Source organism: Anomaloglossus baeobatrachus, assembly GCF_048569485.1.
Source record: "Anomaloglossus baeobatrachus isolate aAnoBae1 chromosome 5 unlocalized genomic scaffold, aAnoBae1.hap1 SUPER_5_unloc_12, whole genome shotgun sequence".
Classification (NCBI taxonomy): domain Eukaryota; kingdom Metazoa; phylum Chordata; class Amphibia; order Anura; family Aromobatidae; genus Anomaloglossus; species Anomaloglossus baeobatrachus.
This window is the reverse complement of record NW_027441787.1, coordinates 285,109-310,863: the sequence shown is the minus strand read 5'-3', so window position 1 is coordinate 310,863 and position 25,755 is coordinate 285,109. Positions and strand designations below refer to the sequence as shown.

Genomic DNA, 25,755 nt, shown 5'->3' with positions numbered 1-25,755 from the left:
ACAACCACATATTGACCCTCCTATTCGCTTTATAGGAACCTTTAACAACCAATGGCAGACGATGCGGGGCATCCTTGATAGACACTGGCCTGTTCTACGCACAGATCCAATTTTGGCAGACATACTCCCTTCAGGTTCCCTTATGACAGCTCGCCGTGCTAAGAATCTCCGTGACATCCTGGTAAGGAGTCATTATATTCCTCCGCTTTCCAATTAGTTTGGCACTCGCGGCCCGACACAGGGATGTTTTCCCTGTTGGCGGTGTGTCGCATATCCTAATATCCTCCGCGCCACGACTTTCTCATCATCGGACGACACACGGACAATGAATATACAACATCATATCACATGTGCTACCACGCATGTGATTTACTATGCTACCTGTCCATATTCTCTGGTATATGTTGGTCTCACATCACGCGAATTGCGGATGCGTACCAGAGAGCATGTACGGGATATCCGTGCTGCCTCCGATGTGATCGATGTCACTCTCCTGAAGACACTTCCTCGACATTTCAGGAGATTTCATGGATGTGATCAACCCGGCCTCAAGGTACGGGGTATTGATGTTGTTAATGGAGGCTCCAGGGGTGGTGACCTCAAGAAACGTTTAGCCCAAGTCGAGGCTCGTTGGATCACCATCCTTGGGACTTTAACTCCTGGAGACCTGAACGAAAACATCAGTTTTGTGTCTTTTTATAGGGTTTATCTGAGCTTTTCCAAGCATAATGTTCTTCTTATATCACTTGGTCGTTTTTAACATACCATAATTGTTTTAATTTTGTTTTTATTACTCTACCGCTTATCAATTAATTCGTCGGTGGCGAATGTATTTCCCAGTGGTCTTCTTTTATGTATACTTATTCCTCTCTTGTTTATTTCTTTTTATTAGAACCGTCTTTGATGCAATACTAAATTTGTTTTCTGATCTTTGGACGTACCATATAAGATCCTGTTTTCCTATCACCCTACAAGTTTGTGCCGGCATCACTGAACATCAATGATATCTTCTGAAAGGACGTTCCTGCTATTCTACGATCTTAATACCACACATTGATATACTCCTGACATATGTGTGTATTTGTTGTCATATTATTATTGTGTTTGGTACAACAAACGATTATCTTGGAAACATATATATATATGTATATATATCTATTTTTCTATTGGCCTTTTACTATATTTATATTTGAAGTATTTATACTCTATGACCAATGGTATACTTTTAACGTGACATATGATCTAATGATCAGCATGTTTTTTATAAGCCTTCTTTCTATCCTTAATATATATCTCATTCCCCCTACTTTACAAGTTTAGTCTGCTGAAGCAGCATTAATGTTTACTATGTTTGGTATTTTTCTACCTCTATGTTTATACAAATGTTCTTAGTCTGCTGGCAGTTCGTCGCAGGGGCTATTGTTTTGCCCCGCTCGTAATGTGCACCTGGGGCGGTGCACTTGTGTCTTGCAATGTGTTTTGCTGATAATAGGATGTATTAATTTACATCACTTACTACACACCCCCTTTCATGCCCGTCTCAATCGAGGATAGGCCCGGAAGTTACTGTGTTGATGCGTCTCCGGCGCTATAGTCGCCTGCTCTGTGATTGGTTGGGGGCGGGATTTCTGGAACTACGTGCACTATGCGTGGTTTCACGCCCTGACATGCTTGATGTTGGGTTGGCTCACGTGGTTGCCGGGGTTACGCATCCTCAGCACGTGTGCCTTCCTGACTCAGCCTGAGGGCTGGATACTCCAGCAGTGTGGGACACTTCCAGACCATTGGCGCTAAATGATTCCCATTTTATATAACTGTCCCCTTACCTTAGTGGTGCACTGTGCTACTAGTATTATTATGCCTTGCTGTGATTGCGGTTAGCAAGGTGTGTGCTATTTTTATAATCTGTGTCCTATAAGCAATCACTAAGTGACTTATGGTCTTATGTACCTGCCCCGGTGGGGACGTGAATCGGATGTGATAGATTTATGTTTTGTTATGATATGTTGGCAGAAGAACATGCTGATCTATACTAACTAATATATGTTTTCTATAAACTTGTCCTCAATCTGGGATTGGCTGGGTGGTCACTGTGGAGACGTACCTCTCACGTTTTACGTGTCTGCTTTGTGACTGGTTGGAGGCGTGACTCCTGGAAGTATATCCACCATGTGTTGTGTTACGTCCTGTTAGGTCTAATGCCGGGTTGGATCGCGTGATTGCCGGGGTTACGCGTCTTCGGCACCACGTGTTCCTTCCTGACTTGGCTGGAGGGCGGGACATCTGGGTAATGTGAGATAGTCCCCGGTTCACCTTACACTAGATGTTTCACGTCTCTTGTACATTTGTTTTTAATTATCAGTAGCGTACCCTGCTACCAGTGCTGCCACGTCAGATTGCGATTGCTATTAACAATCTTTGTGATCTTCGTATAATCCGCCTTTTTCAGTGATCATCATGTGACCCGTCTTAGGTTTCCGCCCACTATCTAGGTGATGCCCTATCACCTGCTTGATGGGCGTTATTGTTCTCTCCATCACATATCCCTCGGCTGAGGGATTGTTACACCTGACAGCAATGATAATTAACAGAGGCTATTTATACCTACTGGGTTTATACTGCCATTAGGGTCTTCCACCTTGAGAAAGCAACAATACCTCCGTGAAACACGCGTCGGTGGTGATCCTAACTCTTCTGGGTATGTGTACATAGGTGCTACTATGCCTCAGGGTCCCCTGTTTTATTACCTGAACCACAGTTTTTCTAGGTAATTATTTTAACCTATATTTGTATAGATACTTACCACGATTCCTGGATGGCTATGTGCACACGCACTTTACTATTTTAATGTCATGATCTCATCCAGGTTTACCTTGTTATCACGTGGTATACTTCAGGTTAATCTAGGTTAACATCTACACTAGTACTCTGTACTTGGGCCCCTGATTTGTTCCATGCATCCTTGTATTTAATTGGTGTCTACTGATACTGGGGCTAAACTCTCCTTGCATGATGATTATCCTCCCATGATTCTGATTCTCGAACTCGAGGGTCAGAATCCTCTAACCAAATCTTATGCATGAGTGAATGGGTTATGTTTTATACATACCTGGTGACATTGTGGTTTCCCCTGTTACTGTCACCTCATTGTAGGACCTTCTACTCCCAACCTCATAGTTGTTAGTAATTCTATTAAATCATGCAATAGAGTCTGGTCCATGTCATTAAGTGTCTTGCTTACATTATATTTAGTCCCGTCATTTAGACTTTCCCACCTCTTCCACGGCTACTTCAGACAGACAGGAAACTTTTACATTAACCAAATAAATATAAACCTTGTACCCCTTGTGATGTTTTGATTTTCTGGTAGCAATTTTAAGTGTGATTTTGTGCTGTCTTGCGTGTTATCTCCATTAATAAAATTCTTGTATTTGCATATATACTCGTATTTCTCCTTTGTTCACACTTCTCAAACTGTAGAACTACAAGTCACAGCAATGTCCTACTCACTTCTATCTGCAGCAGGTCTCTTTTCCCAGATTATTCCACACTGGAGCTTCTGGATTCAATGGCTTGCAGAAAGTACTGGGTACAGCCAGGGCCGGATTAAGGTTGGTGGGGGCCCCTGGGCAGAAAATCTGGTGGGGGCCCCATAAACGTTAACATTTTTAGCTATAACAGTAGAGCACGAACTGTAGCATTTAGATATAAATTTAATGAACATTTATCTTCTCCTGTTCTGCCACATTCAGATTTACAGTACAAATACAGTCCAGGATCACTCACAGCTGTCACTTATACACACAGTACAATACAGACACAGTCCAGGATCACTCACAGCCGTCACATATACACACAGTACAATACAGACACAGTCCAGGATCACTCACAGCCGTCACTTATACACACAGTACAATACAGATACAGTCCAGGATCACTCACAGCTGTCACTTATACACACAGTACAATACAGACACAGTCCAGGATCACTCACAGCCGTCACTTATACACACAGTACAATACAGATACAGTCCAGGATCACTCACAGCCGTCACATATACACACAGTACAATACAGATACAGTCCAGAATCACTCACAGCCGTCACATATACACACAGTACAATACAGACACAGTCCAGGATCACTCACAGCCGTCACTTATACACACAGTACAATACAGATACAGTCCAGGATAACTCACAGCTGTCACTTATACACAGAAAGTAGAGTTGCTCACATATTTTTTTATTCATCCCAATGTTAAGGCAGCCAGGGCCGGCTCCAGGTTTTTGTGGTCCCCGGTTGAGTCTTAGTGGGCCCCATCCACACACAGACACGCACATACACATACAGGCATACGTACATATACATATTTGAAGACAAATTCACAAAAATACATTTAAACAGACAAATATATGCACAGTCATATACACTGACACACATGCAGACACAGACGCATTAAAGGTGTTAATATGGAGAAGTCACAAGCAGCCTCACTCACCTCCCTCGCTTGTTTCCGTCCAGGTCCTCCAGGACATGTGGCTGTGTTGCATGATGGCCATCACTAACATGACTGCACACCATGCACACTGACACAGCACTGCTGTATATACATCACAGGAGGGGCTAGGGCCTACAATATATACATTACAGGAGGGGCAGGGGGCATAGACGTTACTGGGGGGCATAGATGTTGCTGGAGTGGCAAACAGCTCTGGTGGCGTACACATTACTGGGATGGGTGGCTTAGCGCTCTGGGGTGCTGCACTGACTGCTCTGATTCATATATACACACACAGCTCTGCTTCACACACACACAGCTCTGCTTCACACACACACAGCTGCTTCACACACACAGCTCTGCTTCACACACACACACAGCTCTGCTTCACACACAGCTCTGCTACACACACACACAGCTCTGCTTCACACACACACACACACACACACACACACACACACACACACACACACACACACACACACACACACAGCTGCTTCACACACACAGCTCTGCTTCACACACACACACAGCTCTGCTTCACACACAGCTCTGCTTCTCACACACACACTCTGCTACACACACACACACACACTCTGCTACACACACACACTCTGCTACACACACACACACTCTGCTACACACACACTCTGCTACACACACACACACAGCTCTGCTTCACACACACACACAGCTCTGCTACACACACACACACTCTGCTACACACACACACACACACACTCTGCTACACACACACACTCTGCTACACACACACACACTCTGCTACACACACACACACTCTGCTACACACACACACACAGCTCTGCTTCACACACACACACAGCTCTGCTTCACACACACACAGCTCTGCTACACACACACAGCTCTGCTTCACACACACACACACACACACACAGCTCTGCTTCACACACACACACACAGCTCTGCTTCACACACACACACAGAGCTCTGCTTCACACACACACACACAGAGCTCTGCTTCACACACACACACACACACACAGCTCTGCTTCACACACACATAGCTCTGCTTCACACACAGCTCTGCTTCACACCACACATCTTTCTTCAGCTCTGCTTCACACACACACACAGACCTGCTTCACACTACACATCTCTCTTCAGCTCTGCTTCACACACACACAGCTCTGCTACACACACACACACACAGCTCTGCTTCACACACACACACAGCTCTGCTTCACACACACACACAGCTCTGCTTCACACACACACAGCTCTGCTTCACACACACACAGCTCTGCTTCACACACACACACACACACACACAGCTCTGCTTCACACACACACACAGCTCTGCTTCACACACACACAGCTCTGCTTCACACACACACACACACACACACACACACAGCTGCTTCACACACACAGCTCTGCTTCACACACACACACACAGCTCTGCTTCACACACACACAGCTCTGCTTCACACACACACACACACACACACAGCTGCTTCACACACACAGCTCTGCTTCACACACACACACACAGCTCTGCTTCACACACAGCTCTGCTTCTCACACACACACACACACACACTCTGCTACACACACACACACACTCTGCTACACACACACACAGCTCTGCTTCACACACACACAGCTCTGCTACACACACACAGCTCTGCTTCACACACACACACAGCTCTGCTTCACACACACACACACACAGCCCTGCTTCACACACACACACACACACACACAGAGCTCTGCTTCACACACACACACAGCTCTGCTTCACACACACACAGCTCTGCTTCACACACAGCTCTGCTTCACACCACACATCTTTCTTCAGCTCTGCTTCACACACACACACAGACCTGCTTCACACTACACATCTTTCTTCAGCTCTGCTTCACACACACACAGCTCTGCTACACACACACACAGCTCTGCTTCACACACACACACAGCTCTGCTTCACACACACACACAGCTCTGCTTCACACACACAGCTCTGCTTCACACACACACACAGCTCTGCTTCACACACACACAGCTCTGCTTCACACATACACACAGCTCTGCTTCACACACACACAGCTCTGCTTCACACACACACACACAGCTCTGCTTCACACACACACAGCTCTGCTTCACACACACAGCTCTGCTTCACACACACAGCTCTGCTTCACACACACATCTTTCTTCAGCTCTGCTTCACACACACACCTCTGTTTCACACACACACACACAGCTCTGCTTCACACACACAGCTCTGCTTCACACACACACACAGCTCTGCTTCACACACACACACAGCTCTGCTTCACACACACACAGCTCTGCTTCACACACACACACAGCTCTGCTTCACACACACACACACAGCTCTGCTTCACACACACACACAGCTCTGCTTCACACACACACACAGCTCTGCTTCACACACACAGCTCTGCTTCACACACACAGCTCTGCTTCACACACACATCTTTCTTCAGCTCTGCTTCACACACACACCTCTGTTTCACACACACACACACACACACACACACACACACACACAGCTCTGCTTCACACACACAGCTCTGCTTCACACACACACACACAGCTCTGCTTCACACACACACACAGCTCTGCTTCACACACACACAGCTCTGCTTCACACACACACACAGCTCTGCTTCACACACACAGCTCTGCTTCACACACACAGCTCTGCTTCACACACACATCTTTCTTCAGCTCTGCTTCACACACACACCTCTGTTTCACACACACACACACACACACACACACACACAGCTCTGCTTCACACACACAGCTCTGCTTCACACACACACACAGCTCTGCTTCACACACACACACAGCTCTGCTTCACACACACACAGCTCTGCTTCACACACACACAGCTCTGCTTCACACCACACATCTTTCTTCAGCTCTGCTTCACACACACACACATCTGCTTCACACTACACATCTTTCTTCAGCTCTGCTTCACACACACACAGCTCTGCTACACACACACACAGCTCTGCTTCACACACACACAGCTCTGCTTCACACACACACACACAGCTCTGCTTCACACACACACACAGCTCTGCTTCACACACACACACACAGCTCTGCTTCACACACACACACACACAGCTCTGCTTCACACACACACACAGCTCTGCTTCACACACACACACAGCCCTGCTTCACACACACACACACACAGCCCTGCTTCACACACACACACAGCTCTGCTTCACACACACACAGCTCTGCTTCACACACAGCTCTGCTTCACACACCACACATCTTTCTTCAGCTCTGCCCTTACCTGCTCTGATGCCATCCTCCTGCTACTCCGGTATAGGCCGCCGTCCTCCTGCTGCTGTTCCGGTGCCGCGGCCATCCTCCTGCTCCGGTGAGTCTCCTCTCCTGGCCGCGGCGCCGGTCTTCTCATCTGCGGCCGCGGCGCCGGTCTTCTCATCCGCGGCGCCGGTCTTCTCATCCGCGGCGCCGGTCTTCTCATCCGCGGCCGCGGCGCCGGTCTTCTCATCCGCGGCGCCGGTCTTCTCATCCGCGGCGCCGGTCTTCTCATCCGCGGCCGCGGTGCCGGTCTTCTCATCCGCGGCGCCGGTCTTCTCATCCGCGGCCGCGGTGCCGGTCTTCTCATCCGCGGCCTGGGCGGCTTCCTGCTGTGACGGCCGCGGCATTGGACCCCGCAGCAGAGCAGGGAGCAGGCATACCTCTGACCCCGGAAGTACAAACTACTTCCGGGGTCAATCAGCGTCCTGCGCCCGCAGTTTGTTTTTGCGTCTTAGAGACGCAGATACAAATAAATGTAGGTGTGCACACCTCCCCCCCCCCCCCCCCGAAAACACAGCTGATGTATTAGACTGTCTTTACGGAGGGGGAGAGGGTGTGAAGAAAACAAAAAAAAAAAATTGCTGACGGGTGGCAATTATGGCCTTGGTGGTGGGGGCCCCCTTGGAAGCTCTTATGGTGGGGGCCCCGGGGCTGAAGCCCCGCCTGCCCCGCCTATAATCCGGCCCTGGGTACAGCAGGCAAAATCCTTCTTCGGCATGGTAAACCTGGAGGACAGCAGCTCCTACCCATAGTGCATCCTCTAGCTTCAGAACTCAGTCTCTCATCATACAGAGTGGCAGCTTCACCCCTCCAAGATGGCTCAACTTCCTTCCACAACCCCCTCCCCCCCGTCCTGTTTCCTCCTCCCCCAGATTTGCATGGCACCTTGGGAGTTGTAGTATTCTGCAGTTCAACCAAAGAAGCAACATCTGTAGAGGTGAATGTGGGTGGAATTCTATACATCGCTCCCAAAGCAGGTGCCACACTTAGATACTGAAACGTCTACTTTCTTGAGAATGTTTTTTCACTTGGGTGGATGTTGTGTAGGACTTTTCCTTCACTAAGGAAAGGATTCTGTGATCACCCATCACTATTGTCTTCCTTAGACATCCAGACCTCTTTGAGTTCCCATGCTCTCGAGTGCGTTCATTTGTTATACCAAATTTCTGATTTGGCCACCCCTAACATTACTATTAGCTCTCATTTTTTATCCTAATGATGTTCTCCTCCTTTGACCGCATGTTGTGGATTTACAACAACAGCTTCCAAATGCAAATGTCACATCTGGAATCAGCTCCAGACCTTTTTATCTGCTTAATTTATAATGGATTCATGAGGGAATATCCTACGCAGCCCATTAAAGAGCTTTTAAGATAATTGTCCAGTTACTTTTGGTCTCTTTTTAAAGAGACCGCTACATGTTTATGGGCTGTAATTCCTAAGCCCTGGCTCCAATTAGTATGTTAATACCCTCAAATTAAAGCTGAGAATCAGCACTTAAAAACGCATATCGATTACATAACTGTATATTGAAAATGTTTTGGTAAACAGGTAAAATGACAAAAGGAGCTGTGCTGTCACGCCCCCGTCCCACCCAAACTTTGCCAATTTTAAAGTGAAAATGCCAAAAGCCGCCAAAATTTGGCACCACTTTAAATTGATCCAAATTTTTGAGACTTTTCAGAGTTTTTGTGACAATTTTTTGGCATAAAAGCTTTGATAAATTGGGATCAGAGCATCTTAACAACTTCCACATATCTAGGATGCAGTGTGATTCAATTCTCCCCTCATTATTTTAGTGTGAAATGTCTACAGATGTTCTGAGGCAAAATCATCACATCTAGACAATAGAGAAAGACAGGCATGAAGAATATATATTTACAAGCATTTATTAACAAAACAAAAGCTTTGAAATGCAATTATATACAATGTAATATACTTCAGAGTTCCTATCTCCAATCTGGGGCTGCGCTTTTTAGTAAATAAAGCAGTGGGAAACCTGAGATTAGTGAATTATCCAAATATAATCCAGTATCAAAACCTTTCACAAATGTTCCTAAAGGCTCTCAAAATACCCAACTTACTTGCAAAGTGGAACCTGAATTTCCATTTTGTGGGATCTCAGTGTGCAGAGCGAATCCCACAAATCTCTGCAGCTGCTCTAAGCACGATACATTGCTCTCTCAACTAATCCAGCGCGGTCATATACTTGTTTAAAGGAAAGGTGTCGCAGTTTTTTATTTTTATATTAATAATAGTGATTATGAAAACAAGTATTTTTAATACAAAATTAAAATCACTGCTTATTTAGTTTTTATTTAATTCTAATTTTACTGGAGGCACTGGGCGCTGCCATCTTGGATTTGGTGTTTGTAAGGACAGATACTCACCTCCTTTATGGCAGCCCTCTGTGCATAGACTCTGATAGTCGGGCTCCGACCCCATTTAGTAACATTAGAGAAGGCATCTGCTGTGAAATGCACGCGCCCCCTGGGCTATCCAGATCACAGCAGAGGGAGTAGATCAGCACCATCATTGTGGCGCACACAGCGTATGATGTTTGCTCCACTTTACCCCTGTCAATCACCGGGATGTATGAGTACGGGGCGCCGGGGCGCTTCCCCTCCCCCCGCTGTTACCGATTCCAATGACACCCCCTCCCCCCGCTCTACCCAGCCCTGCTCTCCTCCCCCTCTGCCGCTGCCGGCAAGCATGCAGCAGAGCTGTGTGTGTTTGTGTGTGTGTAGAGCATGTGAGTACCTACGCCCCTCCCCCCACCACCGCCTATGCTACTGTCTCCAATGTTCCAATGATACCCCCCACTCTCCTTGCCCCTCCCCCGCAGCTGCTGCTACCGTGTCTTCATTGACACCCCTCGCTACCCCCCCCATGCCGTGCATCTAATCCTCTCTTGTGTGATACTGCCTGCTGTGCTGTGTATCTAATCCTCTCCTGTGTGATACTGTCTGCTGAGCTGTGTACTTAATCCTATCCTGTGTGGTACCGTCTGCTGAGCTGTGTATCTAATCCTATCCTGTGTGATACTGTCTGGTAAGCTGGGTATCTAATCCTGTCCTGTGTGATACTATCTGCTGAGCCGTGTATTTAATCCTATCCTGTGTGGACCAGTCTGCTGAGCTGTGTATCTAATCCTATTCTGTGTGATACTGTCTGCTGAGCCGTGTATCTAATCCTCTCCTATGTGATACTGTCTGCTGAGCTGTGTATCTAATCATATCCTGTGTGATACTGTCTGCTGAGCCATGTATCTAATCCTCTCCTATGTGATACTGTCTGCTGAGCTGTGTATCTAATCCTCTCCTGTGTGATACTGTTTGCTGAACCGTGTATCTAATCTTGTCCTGTGTGGTACCGTCTGCTGAGCTATGTATTTAATCCTATCCTGTGTGATACTGTCTGCTGAGCTGTGTATCTAATCCTTTCCTGTGTGATACTGCCTCCTGAGCTGAGTATCTAACCCTATCCTGTGTGATACTGTCTGCTGAGCTGTGTATCTAATCCTCTCCTGTGTGATACTGCCTCCTGAGTTGAGTATCTAATCCGCTCCTGTGTGATACTGTCTGCTGAGCTGTGTATCTAATCTTATCCTGTGTGATACTGTCTGCTGAGGTGTGTATCTAATCCTATCCTGTGTGATACGTGTTCGGTGAGACGTGTATCTAATCCTATCCTGTGTGTTACCGTCTGCTGAGCTGTGTATTTAATCCTATCCTGTGTGATACGGTCTGGTAAGCTGGGTATCTAATCCTGTCCTGTGTGATACTATCTGCTGAGCCGTGTATCTAATCCTATCCTGTGTGGACCAGTCTGCTGAGCTGTGTATCTAATCCTATTCTGTGTGATACTGTCTGCTGAGCCGTGTATGTAATCCTCTCCTATGTGATACTGTCTGCTGAGCTGTGTATCTAATCATATCCTGTGTGATACTGTCTGCTGAGCTGTGTATCTAATCCTCTCTCGTGTGATACTGTCTGGTTAGCCGTGTATCTAACCCTGTCCTGTGTGGTACCATCTGCTGAGCTATGTATCTAATCCTGTCCTGTGTGATACTGTCTGCTGAGCCGTGTATCTAATCCTATCCTGTGTGGACCAGTCTGCTGAGCTGTGTATCTAATCCTATTGTGTGATACTGTCTGCTGAGCCGTGTATCTAATCCTCTCCTATGTGATACTGTCTGCTGAGCTGTGTATATAATCCTCTCCTGTGTGATACTGTTTGCTGAGCCTTGTATCTAATCTTGTCCTGTGTGGTACCGTCTGCTGAGCTGTGTATCTAATCATATCTTGTGTGATACTGCCTGCTGAGCCGTGTATCTAATCCTCTCCTGTGTAATACTGTCTCCTGAGCTGTGTATCTAATCCTATCCTGTGTGATACTGTCTGCTGAGCTGTGTATCTAATCCTTTCCTGTGTGATACTGCCTCCTGAGCTGAGTATCTAACCCTATCCTGTGTGATACTGTCTGCTGAGCTGTGTATCTAATCCTCTCCTGTGTGATACTGCCTCCTGAGTTGAGTATCTAATCCGCTCCTGTGTGATACTGTCTGCTGAGCTGTGTATCTAATCTTATCCTGTGTGATACTGTCTGCTGAGGTGTGTATCTAATCCTATCCTGTGTGATACGTGTTCGGTGAGACGTGTATCTAATCCTATCCTGTGTGTTACCGTCTGCTGAGCTGTGTATTTAATCCTATCCTGTGTGATACGGTCTGGTAAGCTGGGTATCTAATCCTGTCCTGTGTGATACTATCTGCTGAGCCGTGTATCTAATCCTATCCTGTGTGGACCAGTCTGCTGAGCTGTGTATCTAATCCTATTCTGTGTGATACTGTCTGCTGAGCCGTGTATGTAATCCTCTCCTATGTGATACTGTCTGCTGAGCTGTGTATCTAATCATATCCTGTGTGATACTGTCTGCTGAGCTGTGTATCTAATCCTCTCTCGTGTGATACTGTCTGGTTAGCCGTGTATCTAACCCTGTCCTGTGTGGTACCATCTGCTGAGCTATGTATCTAATCCTGTCCTGTGTGATACTGTCTGCTGAGCCGTGTATCTAATCCTATCCTGTGTGGACCAGTCTGCTGAGCTGTGTATCTAATCCTATTGTGTGATACTGTCTGCTGAGCCGTGTATCTAATCCTCTCCTATGTGATACTGTCTGCTGAGCTGTGTATATAATCCTCTCCTGTGTGATACTGTTTGCTGAGCCTTGTATCTAATCTTGTCCTGTGTGGTACCGTCTGCTGAGCTGTGTATCTAATCATATCTTGTGTGATACTGCCTGCTGAGCCGTGTATCTAATCCTCTCCTGTGTAATACTGTCTCCTGAGCTGTGTATCTAATCCTATCCTGTGTGATACTGTCTGCTGAGCTGTGTATCTAACCCTATCCTGTGTGATACTGTCTGCTGAGCTGTGTATCTAATCCTCTCCTGTGTGATACTGCCTCCTGAGTTGAGTATCTAATCCGCTCCTGTGTGATACTGTCTGCTGAGCTGTGTATCTAATCTTGTCCTGTGTGATACTGTCTGCTGAGGTGTGTATCTAATCCTATCCTGTGTGATACGTGTTCGGTGAGACGTGTATCTAATCCTATCCTGTGTGTTACCGTCTGCTGAGTTGTGTATTTAATCCTATCCTGTGTGATACGGTCTGGTAAGCTGGGTATCTAATCCTGTCCTGTGTGATACTATCTGCTGAGCCTTGTATCTAATCCTATCCTGTGTGGACCAGTCTGCTGAGCTGTGTATCTAATCCTATTCTGTGTGATACTGTCTGCTGAGCCGTGTATCTAATCCTCTCCTATGTGATACTGTCTGCTGAGCTGTGTATCTAATCCTCTGCCGTGTGATACTGTCTGGTTAGTCGTGTATCTAACCCTGTCCTGTGTGGTACCATCTGCTGAGCTATGTATCTAATCCTGTCCTGTGTGATACTGTCTGGTAAGCTGGGTATCTAATCCTGTCCTGTGTGATACTATCTGCTGAGCCGTGTATCTAATCCTATCCTATGTGGACCAGTCTGCTGAGCTGTGTATCTAATCCTATTCTGTGTGATACCGTCTGCTGAGCCGTGTATCTAATCCTCTCCTATGTGATACTGTCTGCTGAGCTGTGTATCTAATCCTCTCCTGTGTGATACTGTTTGCTGAGCCGTGTATCTAATCTTGTCATGTGTGGTACAGTCTGCTGAGCTGTGTATCTAATCATATCCTGTGTGATACTGCCTGCTGAGCCGTATATCTAATCCTCTCCTGTGTAATACTGTCTCCTGAGCAGTGTATCTAATCCTGTCCTGTGTGGAACCGTCTGCTGAGCTGTGTATTTAATCCTCTCCTGTGTAATACTGTCTCCTGAGCTGTGTATCTAATCCTGTCCTGTGTGATAAGTGTTCGGTGAGCCATGTATCTAATCTTGTCCTGTGTGGAACCGTCTGCTGAGCTGTGTATTTAATCCTCTCCTGTGTGATACTGCCTCCTGAGCTGAGTATCTTGTCCTATCCTGTGTGATACTGCCTCCTGAGCTGAGTATCTAATCTTCTCCTGTGTGATACTGTCTGCTGAGCTGTGTATCTAATCCTGTCCTGTGTAATACTGTCTCCTGAGCTGTGTATCTAATCCTATCCTGTGTGATACGTGTTCGGTGAGACGTGTATGTAATCCTGTCCTGTTTGGAACTGTCTGCTGAGCTGTGTATCTAATCCTCTCCTGTGTGATACTGCTTCCTGAGCTGAGTATCTAATCCGCTCCTGTGTGATACTGTCTGCTGAGCTGTGTATCTAATCCTCTCCTGTGTAATACTGTCTGCTGAGCCGTGTATCTAATCCTATCCTGTGTGATACTCCTGCTGTCCTTGGTGACACTTTAGACATTTGTTGTCACCAACAAAATGGCTGTGCACTGTGATCTAAACTTCATTCTGTGTTATCCTTTGGAATCCCTCAGATTGGGAGGGGAGGTGACATCACACACAGGAGAGCAGACTCCGCCCACTTTACTGCAGCTGTAATCCAGGCTATTTCTACAGTTTCAGATTTCAGCAGCTGCTTCCTCTAGTGTTTCAGAGTGGAAAATATCAAATTTTTTATTTTTTTATTTTGCTCAATTAAAAACAAATAATATTTGAGCAAAACATTAATACTTTACATTTTTAAGTTATTATTTTTTTTTTTTTTTTGGACGACACCTTCCCGTTAAGATTTTACTGAACTGCTTAAGAAGGATGCCGCATAGCTGGGGTCGTAGAGTTCACTCTTACACGATCAGTGATCGCTGAGGGTTGTGGGATCTCACAACCTGAAAGTTTCTTTGGGAGGACATTAGGGACACTTCCAAAAGTTTTGGTACTGGATTATATTTAGAACATTCACTAATCTGCGGCTCTCCACTGTTTTAGTAAATAATAAAGGCAGCAACAGATTTGTGATAAGCACTATTTAAGGGGAAATCCATCAAACACATTGTGCAAGAACTATTGTGTAAAAGTCACACATTTTGTGCATCACACACCTTAACTGTTCAAACATTTAGTGAGTTTTGACATTTTTAGTCTGAAATGTAAGAGAAGTTTAATGAAAGAGGGTGGAGCCTGAAACGGTCAGACAGATTCACAATGATTTGTGCACTTTTATGTTATACGATTTTGATTGTATTGTAATTTTTTACTCTTACTATTTGTTAACCAATTACCATATTTTTCGGACTTTAAGATACACCCTCCCCCCCAAAATAAATTGTGTAGAAAAGGGGGGGGGGGGTCTTAGGGAAAGGGGGGGTGCGTCATAGTCCTGATGTGACTGTGACTGGAGGGGTGGCGGTGGAGGAGTGGGTCACAGGAGGCAGAAACCAGGGCTAACAGTGTGCCCGCTAATAACAAAAGTGAATATTCACTGCTCCCCTCACTTATAATCCAGTCTACCTCAACGCACTGAAGCCAGCATCGAGAGATGAGCGGGATTATGAGCATGGGGAGTAGTGAATATTCATTCATTAATAGCAGGCACACATGATCACCCAGTCACCAGCTAACTGCTGCAGCTCGGTGATCACGTGTTTTTTTATTAGAGAATGAATATTCACTGCTCCACACGCCCATAATCCTAGGTGTGGGGGACCAGTGAATATTCCGGCAGCCGACGTCCACGTGTACCTGTAGGTGCATGGCAGTTACGTCATGCAATGTGCCGCTTATACACTGAAGTCACTTGCCAGCATCAAAGACAACACCGCACACTGGGGGAGCAGAGGGATGGTGAGTATAATCAGTTGTTTTTTTATGTCTGCAGCGTGATGAGAAACATATATGTGATGCCCTGGACAACCAGGGGTCACAGGTTAGTAGACACCACACACACACACCCCCACACTAGGAAGTTAACATCCGTCAATCAAGACCTGATTGCCTCCCTCAGTGTTAGACAGGCACACCGGGTGGGCGGAGTCAGGCGGAAAGACACACCCACCGAGAAGTCTGCTGGCCTGAGGCAGGGAAGCATCTCAGTCCAGTCGTGGACAGTAGTCTGAGTAGTGCAGTGTGAAGTTCAGAGTTGGATAGTAAGGAGTAGAGTCCAGTTGTGGACAGTGAGGAGTACAGTTGGCACAGTTGAGTGGAGAGCAGAGTGTGACACACAGCGCTGCAAGGGGCCTGGGACGGAGCCTAGGACCCTCACACAGTCAGGCAGGCAGGCAGACAGCAGGGGCCACCTGCAGGAGACCGGGAACACGACCGGTGGAACCGTAGGACCGGAACCGGGTTGGAGCCCGCCGGACCCGAACCGGGGAGCCAGCAGTCTACCGGAGCACCAGGAAGGGTACTCAGACCCTGACTAGGCCGTAGGCCACCATATAGTCGAATTTACTGATTGAGGTCTGGACCTCACGGGGTCCTTTCCCAACCAAAGACCTGATTGAAGGCAACAGCCCAACCCGACTGGATAGCAGCCACCGCCAGAGGCCATAAATCCAAGGGCCAGCGCCTGCGGGCAAAGGAGCTCCCACGACATATCCGCCGGGGAGCGGACCACCCGTGCTTAGGCACCGTGGTCCACTTACGTTAGGTGCAGGAGAAAGGGGACCCAGTCACACCGTCCAGTGCTGCAGCCGGCTGTGGGCAGCCCGTTCTACATCTTGTTTGGTTTACCAGAGACCCTGAGTGACTAAATCGTGAGTACCGCATCACACCGCAGCACTGTGCCCCGCACCATATCTCCCCGCAACCGGGCCCCGGGACACACCGCCCCTACCCACGGAGGGGTTAACACCAAAGCTGAGCCCCGACACCGCTCCCGGAAGCCCGCCACCTTCACTGCAGCGGTGCTGCCCAGCATCACTACAACCCGTGGGTAGCGTCACGAAAACCACCCCAACACCAACATACCAAGATGAGAGCCATATATACCAGGATGGGGATCATGTATACTATTATGGGAGAAAGATGGGGAACATATCTGCCCGGATGAGGGACATATACACCAGGAAGAGAGAAACATTACTGAAAGGGGCCTAAATGGGGGACATTAGTACAGAATCAGGGGGGGGATATTACCCCTATAAGGCTGCTTTCACATATCCGGTTTTTCCTGTGCGGCACAATTCGGCGCTTTGCAGAAAAAACGCAACCGTTTTTTTTTTGCCGCCGGTTGCGTTTTTTTTCGCATAGACTTACATTAGCGCCGTATTGTGCCGCATGGCCTTGCGTTCCATCCAGTTTTTGACGGATGCGGCATATTTAGCCGATGCGGTGGCTGGATGGAACGTTGCCTGGCACGGTTTTTTGTCCGGCGAAAAAAACCGCATCGCGCCGCATCCGGCCGATGCGTCGCGATTTCCAATGCATGCCTATGGACGCCGGATAAAGCGTCCTGCGGCAAAAATCACATCCTTTTTTTGCACTACGCATGCTCAGTAGCCAGCCGCAACCGGCAAAAACCAGACGGACCGCATGTAAAAACGTATGCAAAGTATGCGTTTTTTTCGCCGCATCCGTTGCATAGGTTTTAGAACCGGATTGGCCAGCTCTGCTAAAAGCGGATGTGTGAAAGCAGCCTTACCATGTCAGCAGCAGGTTCCCCCTCACAACAGTGCGTCATGACTACATATTTTGTTTCAATTTTTTTTTCTATCTTCCTCCTCTAAAACATAGGTGCGTCTTATGGTCATAATAATACGGTAAGTTTAAAAAGAAAATGGTGTTTTCCCTGACCAATTCTTACTTGAGCAATTGATTTTAGGATAAAACCCTTTGACTCACGGTATAACATGAATCCTTCTCCCATGTGACTCATCTGACAACAAGACCTGATTAATGATAAAAACATTTGCCAAATTCTGAATGCAAGAATGTCTCCTCTACTGTGTGGGTTTTCTCATGGTCAACAAGAATTGTTTTACCAATTAAACATTTCAAATGTTCACAACATGAAAAAGGTTCCTTCCCTGTGCAGCTTCTTCAGATGTTTAACGAGATTTGATTTTGTAAAATAACATTTTCCACACTCTGAACATAAAAATGGCTTCTCCTCTGTATGATATCTTTGATGACTAACAAGATGTGATTTCCGAGTAAAACAATTCCCACATTCTGAACATGAAAATGGCTTGTCCCCTGTATGAGATCTTTGATGATTAACAAGATCTGATTTCTGTATAAAACATTTCCCACATTCCAAGCATGAAAATGGCCTCTCCCCTGTGTGAGATCTTTGATGCCTAACAAGTTCTGATTTCCCAGTAAAACATTTCCCACATTCCAGGCATGAAAATGGCTTCTCCCCTGTATGAGATCTTTGATGCAAAACAAGATGTGATTTCCGAATAAAACATTTCCCACATTCCAAGCATGAAAATGGCTTCTCCCCTGTATGAGATCTTTGATGGATAACAAGAGTTGTTTTCTGAATAAAACATTTCCCACATTCCAAGCATGAAAATGGCCTCTCCCCTGTGTGAGATCTTTGATGCCTAACAAGTTCTGATTTCCAAGTAAAACATTTCCCACATTCCAAGCATGAAAATGGCCTCTCCCCTGTGTGAGATCTTTGATGCCTAACAAGTTCTGATTTCCAAGTAAAACATTTCCCACATTCCAGGCATGAAAATGGCTTGTCCCCTGTATAAGATCTTTGATGCAAAACAAGTTGTGATTTCTGAATAAAACATTTCCCACATTCCAAGCATGAAAATGGCTTGTCCCCTGTATGAGATCTTTGATGCAAAACAAGAGCAGTTTTCTGAATAAAACATTTCCCACATTCCATGCATGAAAATGGCTTCTCCCCTGTATGAGATCTTTGATGCCTAACAAGATCTGTTTTCTGAATAAAACATTTCCCACACTCTGAACATGAAAATGGCTTCTCTCCTGTGGAAGCCGTTTCATGTTCCCCATCCCTTCTGTAACTTTTATTTTGCTTACAATTCTGTTGGACTTGCTCGTCATATGTATCACGTGTGATACCTTCATCATGTGTTATAAATTCTGAAGATATTAGATTTCCATCTGAATTCCCAATACAGTCATCTGCTAAAAATAAAAAACACAATGTTATTATTTTTTTAATATTATCTTGAAAGTATATTTATTTTTTTAAACCATAACATCAGAAATTAAATTAGGAAAAAATGTATTCTGAATCTGTTGTCCAATTTCGACATCTAAAGGCCGCTTTACACACAACGATATTGCTAGCGATCTCGTTAGCGATGTGACACGCCCAAATCGCTGCTACGATTTGCCGAGATCGCTCATAGGTCGTTTTGTAGCGGTCACACGTACCGATCTCACAAACGACGCAACATCTTCAGCAATATATTGTTTGACCAAGGAGGTCGTGTGGACACCGTCACACAGCATTCCTCCCAAAGATTCAGGCAACGACAGAAGCGTATAATTGTCCATAGCATACACCCTGGCGTGTGATTGGCAGGAGTATGATGGAAACACAGATTAAAACAGACAGGAAACACAAATTAAGACAGACGAGACAAATGGCAAACTCACAGAAATAAATAGGCAGCAACAAAAAGACAACAAGGGTTAACACCACAACAGTTCACAGTAATAATGCACAACAACCAATCGTAAGTCTGGATCACAACACCTCACCAGACCAGTATAGGTAACCTAAATGACTGGAGAAAAGAAGGAGATACGGCAAAGAACATGTGTGAAAAATTCCATTTTATTCATAAAAATATCATATATAATAAAATCACAACAATATGTGGTCAAAAGGACAAGGATCGGACAGGAGGTGGGGGAAGGTGGGTTGGGGAGGGGGGGGAGGCTTGAGGATGTGGGAGCAATCCTCCTTCGAAAAAGCAACGCTGCGAAACAGATGTCAGGAGGCTGTTTCCTGCCCCTCGGAACCAACCACCAGGTATACTTATTTATGTTGCCCCTCCATTGTTCTGCCTTCCCTTGGCTGCATGGTGAATTGGATTGGGACTAATAATCGCACAGTAACCCTGTGCCTGGTATTGCCTTAAATTCTCCCTTGGTTCTGTGCAGCACCAGTATTAACTCTTACATGTCTGTGGTGTACATAATGGGAGATTACATGTGTGCTGCCTCAGCCGGTGATTATTTTTGCATGTACACTTTAGTAGCCCCCCTCTGGTTCAGCTCCTTTGCCACAATTATAATTGAGAAAACCTTTCCATATCTTCAGGCCCCTTGATTGCGCAGTGCACCTGGCTCAGACTTGCTGTGCATGTGTATATATATATATACACATTTCTTTATGTGCAAATTGAGGAGTCACTTGGACCTCGCCTGTGGCTCCGCGCAGTCACTTTGCCTTATTTCCACTGTGGTTTCACATTTTCCAGATGGGCTTACTACATGCATGTATACCCACTTGCTGATTGGTTGCATATCTCATGTGGTTCACATGACACATATCCTTCATTTTCTCTCTTGGCCCCAATTCACCACCAGCTCCTTACTATAGGTTGGTCCTACAATTGATGGCAACTCAGTCACTTGATTCTTCACCCTGGTTGCTTCTGAGAGGCAGGTTGCTCCCACATCCTCAAGCCCCCCCCCCCTCCCCTCCCCAGCCCACCTTCCCCCACCTCCTGTCCGATCCTTGTCCTTTTGACCACATATTGTTGTGATTTTATTATATCTGATATTTTTATGAATAAAATGGAATTTTTCACACATGTTCTTTGCCGTATCTCCTTCTTTTCTCCAGTCATTTATGCTTTATGGAGTAGGCAATTCCTTATGGGACACTACTGAGTGGTCCCATAAGTTAATACTTTATTATGGCCAATTTCTTGCTAACAGTATAGGTAACCTATAGCTGGCATTAATGGAATAGCCCAGCCAGCTTATACAGGAGGGGAGAGAATGATACTGGCTTCCCGCAGCATTTGGTCAAATACACCAACTAGCAACCCAGCAGAGGTTAACTCTTGCTAGCCTGCCTAAATCTGTGGTTTGATGCCTGTGTCTCCCTGCGCTGCTCACAGACATAAGAGACGTTAGCAGGCAGAGTGTAGTTTCCACAGATCCTGACACCGCCTTGACAGTGGAATAACCTGCAAACATCTGTGACATTGATCCACAACATAAACAATTTTAAAGAGATTTTTTTTCCAAGACGAAAATAAAATAAAGACAAATGGTGAAAATTTAACGGGGATGTCCAGGACTGTAACGTTGATGGCCTATTCTTAGGCTTTGTAACGAAAGCATGTAGCAGGGTCTTGCTGTCTGTGCAGATAGACATTTGGGCTCCAATTCATCAAGACCGGCTATGTACACTGAAAATGACATTAGGGACTGGAGTGAGATTTCTGGCATAGGGAACGCCGCAATTGTTACGAATTAGAGAACCGGTGGCATCACACCCTTGTTCTGGCCAAGCTCTGCCCCTTTTGACATTTCACACACACACACACACACACACACACACACACACACACACACACACAGACACACACACACACACCAGCCTGTCTCCTCTTCTGCTTAAAACTCCTGCAATTGAGACATTTGGTCACATGACGTGATGTCAATAAGGTCCTTAAACAGTCCTATAATTGGCATATAAACACTAAGGCCACTAGGAAAATGGGAGCCCTCTGAAATTTCCCAGTTTACTCTCCCTTTCCCCTAATGCCAGTCCTGCATGCCAGCCTGTGTCCTGTTCAGTTCATTTAGACTCCTGCAATTAAAAGACCTTTGGTTACATCATGTCACATGACTTTGAAGTCATTGTGACGCCCTGACAAAATCAGGTTGTCACAGAGGACTGCATCCATCTTCCAGGTGCAGGACTCCCTCCTCCTTGGCCTTCCAACACAAAACCCCACACACAGGTATCCAACACCAGCCATCAAACCCTAGTCACCCCCCCAAGACAATAGGGACACAACAGTGGGTGGGACCAGGCAGATGGTGACGCCCACCTAGGGGTTCTGAGGTGTCAGGGGAGGGAAACACACAGAACAGTGCTAGACAGTTGAAGTGAGAGGACGGTGAAGTGGTGCTCAGGGGTTGGAGCCCCGGACTACTTAACCTGACTAGGTTAGGTGGCAAACGGCAGAGCTGGGCCACAGGCGATGGAGATCCGGTCGAGGGAGACCTTAAGTGGACCGGGGCAGGGTTGTAGCCCGCCGGTGCCGACAGCGGGAATCCGGTCCAGAGGCTGTGCACAGTCGGGGTCCCTGAACCCTGGAGCGAGGACAGCTTCAAGCACCTTTCTAATTAACCAGCAGGGGACAAGATTCCAAGTCTTGTCCCACCGTCAGCCCAGATAGAGCGAGACGGAAGCCCAACGAGGGGGATAGGGCGTCTGCAAGTTCCTGTTAAGATCCCACGGTTCAGTTCTCGCGGGCCACAGATCCCACAGAAAAGACACCGGGAGTGGACTTCCCCGTTTCATGCGGACTAGTCAATACACAAGACACAAACCAAAAGTGCAGAAGGAAGGGCCCCTGTTCTGTCAACCGGTGTGCGGGACCCAAGCACACCCCTCCGGAGGCTACCGGTTATCGTCAGTTGGTTTACTATCTGGACTCTGTGTGACTTTATTCAAACAGTGAGTACACTGGTATCATCCGGTCCAACCCCGCAGACTGTGCCCCATCACTCCATCCCACCAACACCTGGGCCCCGGGACAACACCTCCCATACCCGTGGAGGGGATAACATCCTGCTGCCCCGCTCCATCAGCCCCGAGCACCCCCATACCAAGGCAGCGGCGGTGTCACCAACAATCACCGCAACCCACGGGTGGCGTCACTGACAAACCTCCCCTGTATAACTACCCCCTTTTCACTTGCGGGTGACGGACGGCTGCGCCCGGGTCCGGCTGCCACTAGAGCCACCTCAACCGCCCGGATCCGAGCGTCTCGAGTGCCCCCCCTCCTGCTGAAGGTCAATTCCCCGCCCGCAACAGCATCAAAGGTCCTTAAGCAATCAACCTTAGACTACAACTGATGGGGTCCCTATGAGACTGGGGTTTCTAAGAAATAGCGCAGTTTGACTCCTATTGACGCTGGCCCTGACTGTAACTAGGTCTTATTTTCAGGGAAACAGGGCATTCATGAACCATCTGCAGGTCTTTGAGTTGCCTTCATAACAACATAGAGAAGGCACTAGAAACAAACAGCAGAAGAACCAGAAGCAAAGAAAATACAGCTGAAAAAACCCACAGCAGAAAGTCTAAAAATGTAACCACAAAATTAGTGCAAAAAGTACATGAGTAGATATCTCTTACTGGATAGAACTGGAGGAAACACATCCTGAGGAACATCGGGATCTTCTTGTTTACAGTCCTGTGGGAGAAGAGGACGGGGACATCTCTCTGGTGTTGTCCTCTTACTGGATAGACCTGGAGGAGACACATACAGGGACTGAATTCATTCCTTACATACAGATAATTATAGGCCGTGTGTATTTAGTCCTGTCTATTACCTGGTGATGTGAGGGGCTGGGGAACCTCCATCATGACGTCCGTGTACAGATCTTTGTGTCCTACTAAATACTCCCACTCCTCCATGGAGAAATAGACGGTGACGTCCTGACACCTTATAGGAACCTGACACATACAATGATACCGTCACCCCCGATCCCTTCATAGCGTTACTGTATAATGTCCCAGCATTCCCAGCAGTGTCACCTCTCCAGTCAGCTGCTCAATCATCTTGTAGGTGAGTTCTAGGATCTTCTGGTCATTGATGTCCTCATGTATCGGGGGGTGAGGTGGAGGCCCCGTGATTGGGCTCAGGGGTCTTCCCCATCCCTCAGACACAGGGGCCTGACAGCGCTCACTAGAGGTCTTCTTCACTACTGTGTAATCCTGGTTATGGAGAGACACAGTAATAAATCTCACTCCAGACATTTCCAGAGTCCTCACCTCTCCAGTTCTGTCCATCTGTTATTCCCATAGATAAGAATGATGTAATGTGACGTCATCAGAATCTCTCACCTCTCCAGTAAGCCGGAAGAGGATCTCTAGGGTGAGGTGTAATATCCTCTCCGCCATCTTGTCCCTATCCATATCCATCCTTGATAGGTCAATCAGGAGAATTCTCTTATATAGAAGATCTCCACTGAGAGGATCCGATATTGTAGGGACCTGAATGGGGAGAAGATGACGATGTGACATTAGAAAGAATCCTGTATAGTAACATAATTACTGGAGACTTTATATCCGATCACTGGCCGCTGAAATAACGTTAACATGTATGACATGAAGGAGAAGACAAGTCCTGGTCTGGTCCTGAGCACTAATTATAGAGAAGCAGCCAAGAGGCCTATGGTCAGAGGAAAAGCAGGAGAGAACCAGAGCTCAGGGGGAGAATCTGTCCACAGGACAACTATAAGTCATAAACTTTACAAATTTGGTCTTTATAGAATAATGGATATTTTTAAAAGCAAAAGAATAAGAATTGAAAATTTCTTCACAGACGCCTTCATCCAATTTACCTGAGATAGAGCTGTTTTATAAAGTAGCAGGGGCAAAAATGTGACCTGTAGATGTGTTTACCAGCTTTGCACATCCCCCAAGAGACTGGCAGCAGTACTTGCAGTGAAAGGTTTGTCCTGCAAAGTATTTGTGGCGCCCTGGACAAGCCAGGGGCCACAGAGAACAACACCTACACACCCCACACTCCCGGTCAGGCACACCAAAGTCAGACGAAAACCCTTGTTGCCTTCCTCCAAGGGCTGATGTCCACACCAGGGGGTGGGCCAGGTGGTTGGCCCCGCCCACCGAGGAGTTCACAGTCCTGGAGGCGGGAAAAGCAGGCAGATTAGTTTTTGGAGGAGAAAGTGGAAGGAGGAAAGTGGCAGTTAAGCAGCCTGAAGTTGGTCCGGGTGTGTGGCCCGGACGGATCAGCAAGGTTGGCAGACGGTGGTGACCGTCTGCAGGAGTGGCCTATTGGAGCTTACCGTAAAGACCGTGGACGGGCGGTGGCCCGGCGGTACCGGACCGGTACGCAAAGAGAAGCCAGCACCATCTGGCAGGGGCTTGCGGACCCAGGCAAGGCTAGGAGTCGCCGCGAATTTGCCAAATCCGTTAGCGAAGGGAACCTCCTGGGTTTCCCAGCAGCCAAGTCCCGACAGAAGGCAACAGTCCAACCGAGAGAGGGAAACACAGTCACCGCCAAGGATAAAGTTCCCAGGGCCAGAGCCTGCGGGCAAAAGGGGCTCCTCCAGCCCATATCCAAGCTGGGGAGCGGGTTACCGGTGGGAACCCATTGGAACCGTTTACAGTACACAGGTGCAGGGAAAGGCAGTCACCATCAACCTGCCGGGAGAAACAACACCGCAGCCGTCTGTGGGACCCGTCCATCCAGCCGTGTGTTTTACCGAGAACTGTGTCCTCATCAATGGCTGAGTGAGTACCACCGTGCCGTGCGGC

At 47.0% G+C, this 25,755-nt stretch overlaps 1 pseudogene; it reads right to left on the bottom strand.

The window, feature by feature from the left end:
• Nucleotides 1–24,178, bottom strand: part of LOC142258824 (uncharacterized) — a 55,924-nt pseudogene extending 31,746 nt beyond the window's left edge.
• Between the last annotated feature and the right edge of the window lie 1,577 nt (nt 24,179–25,755).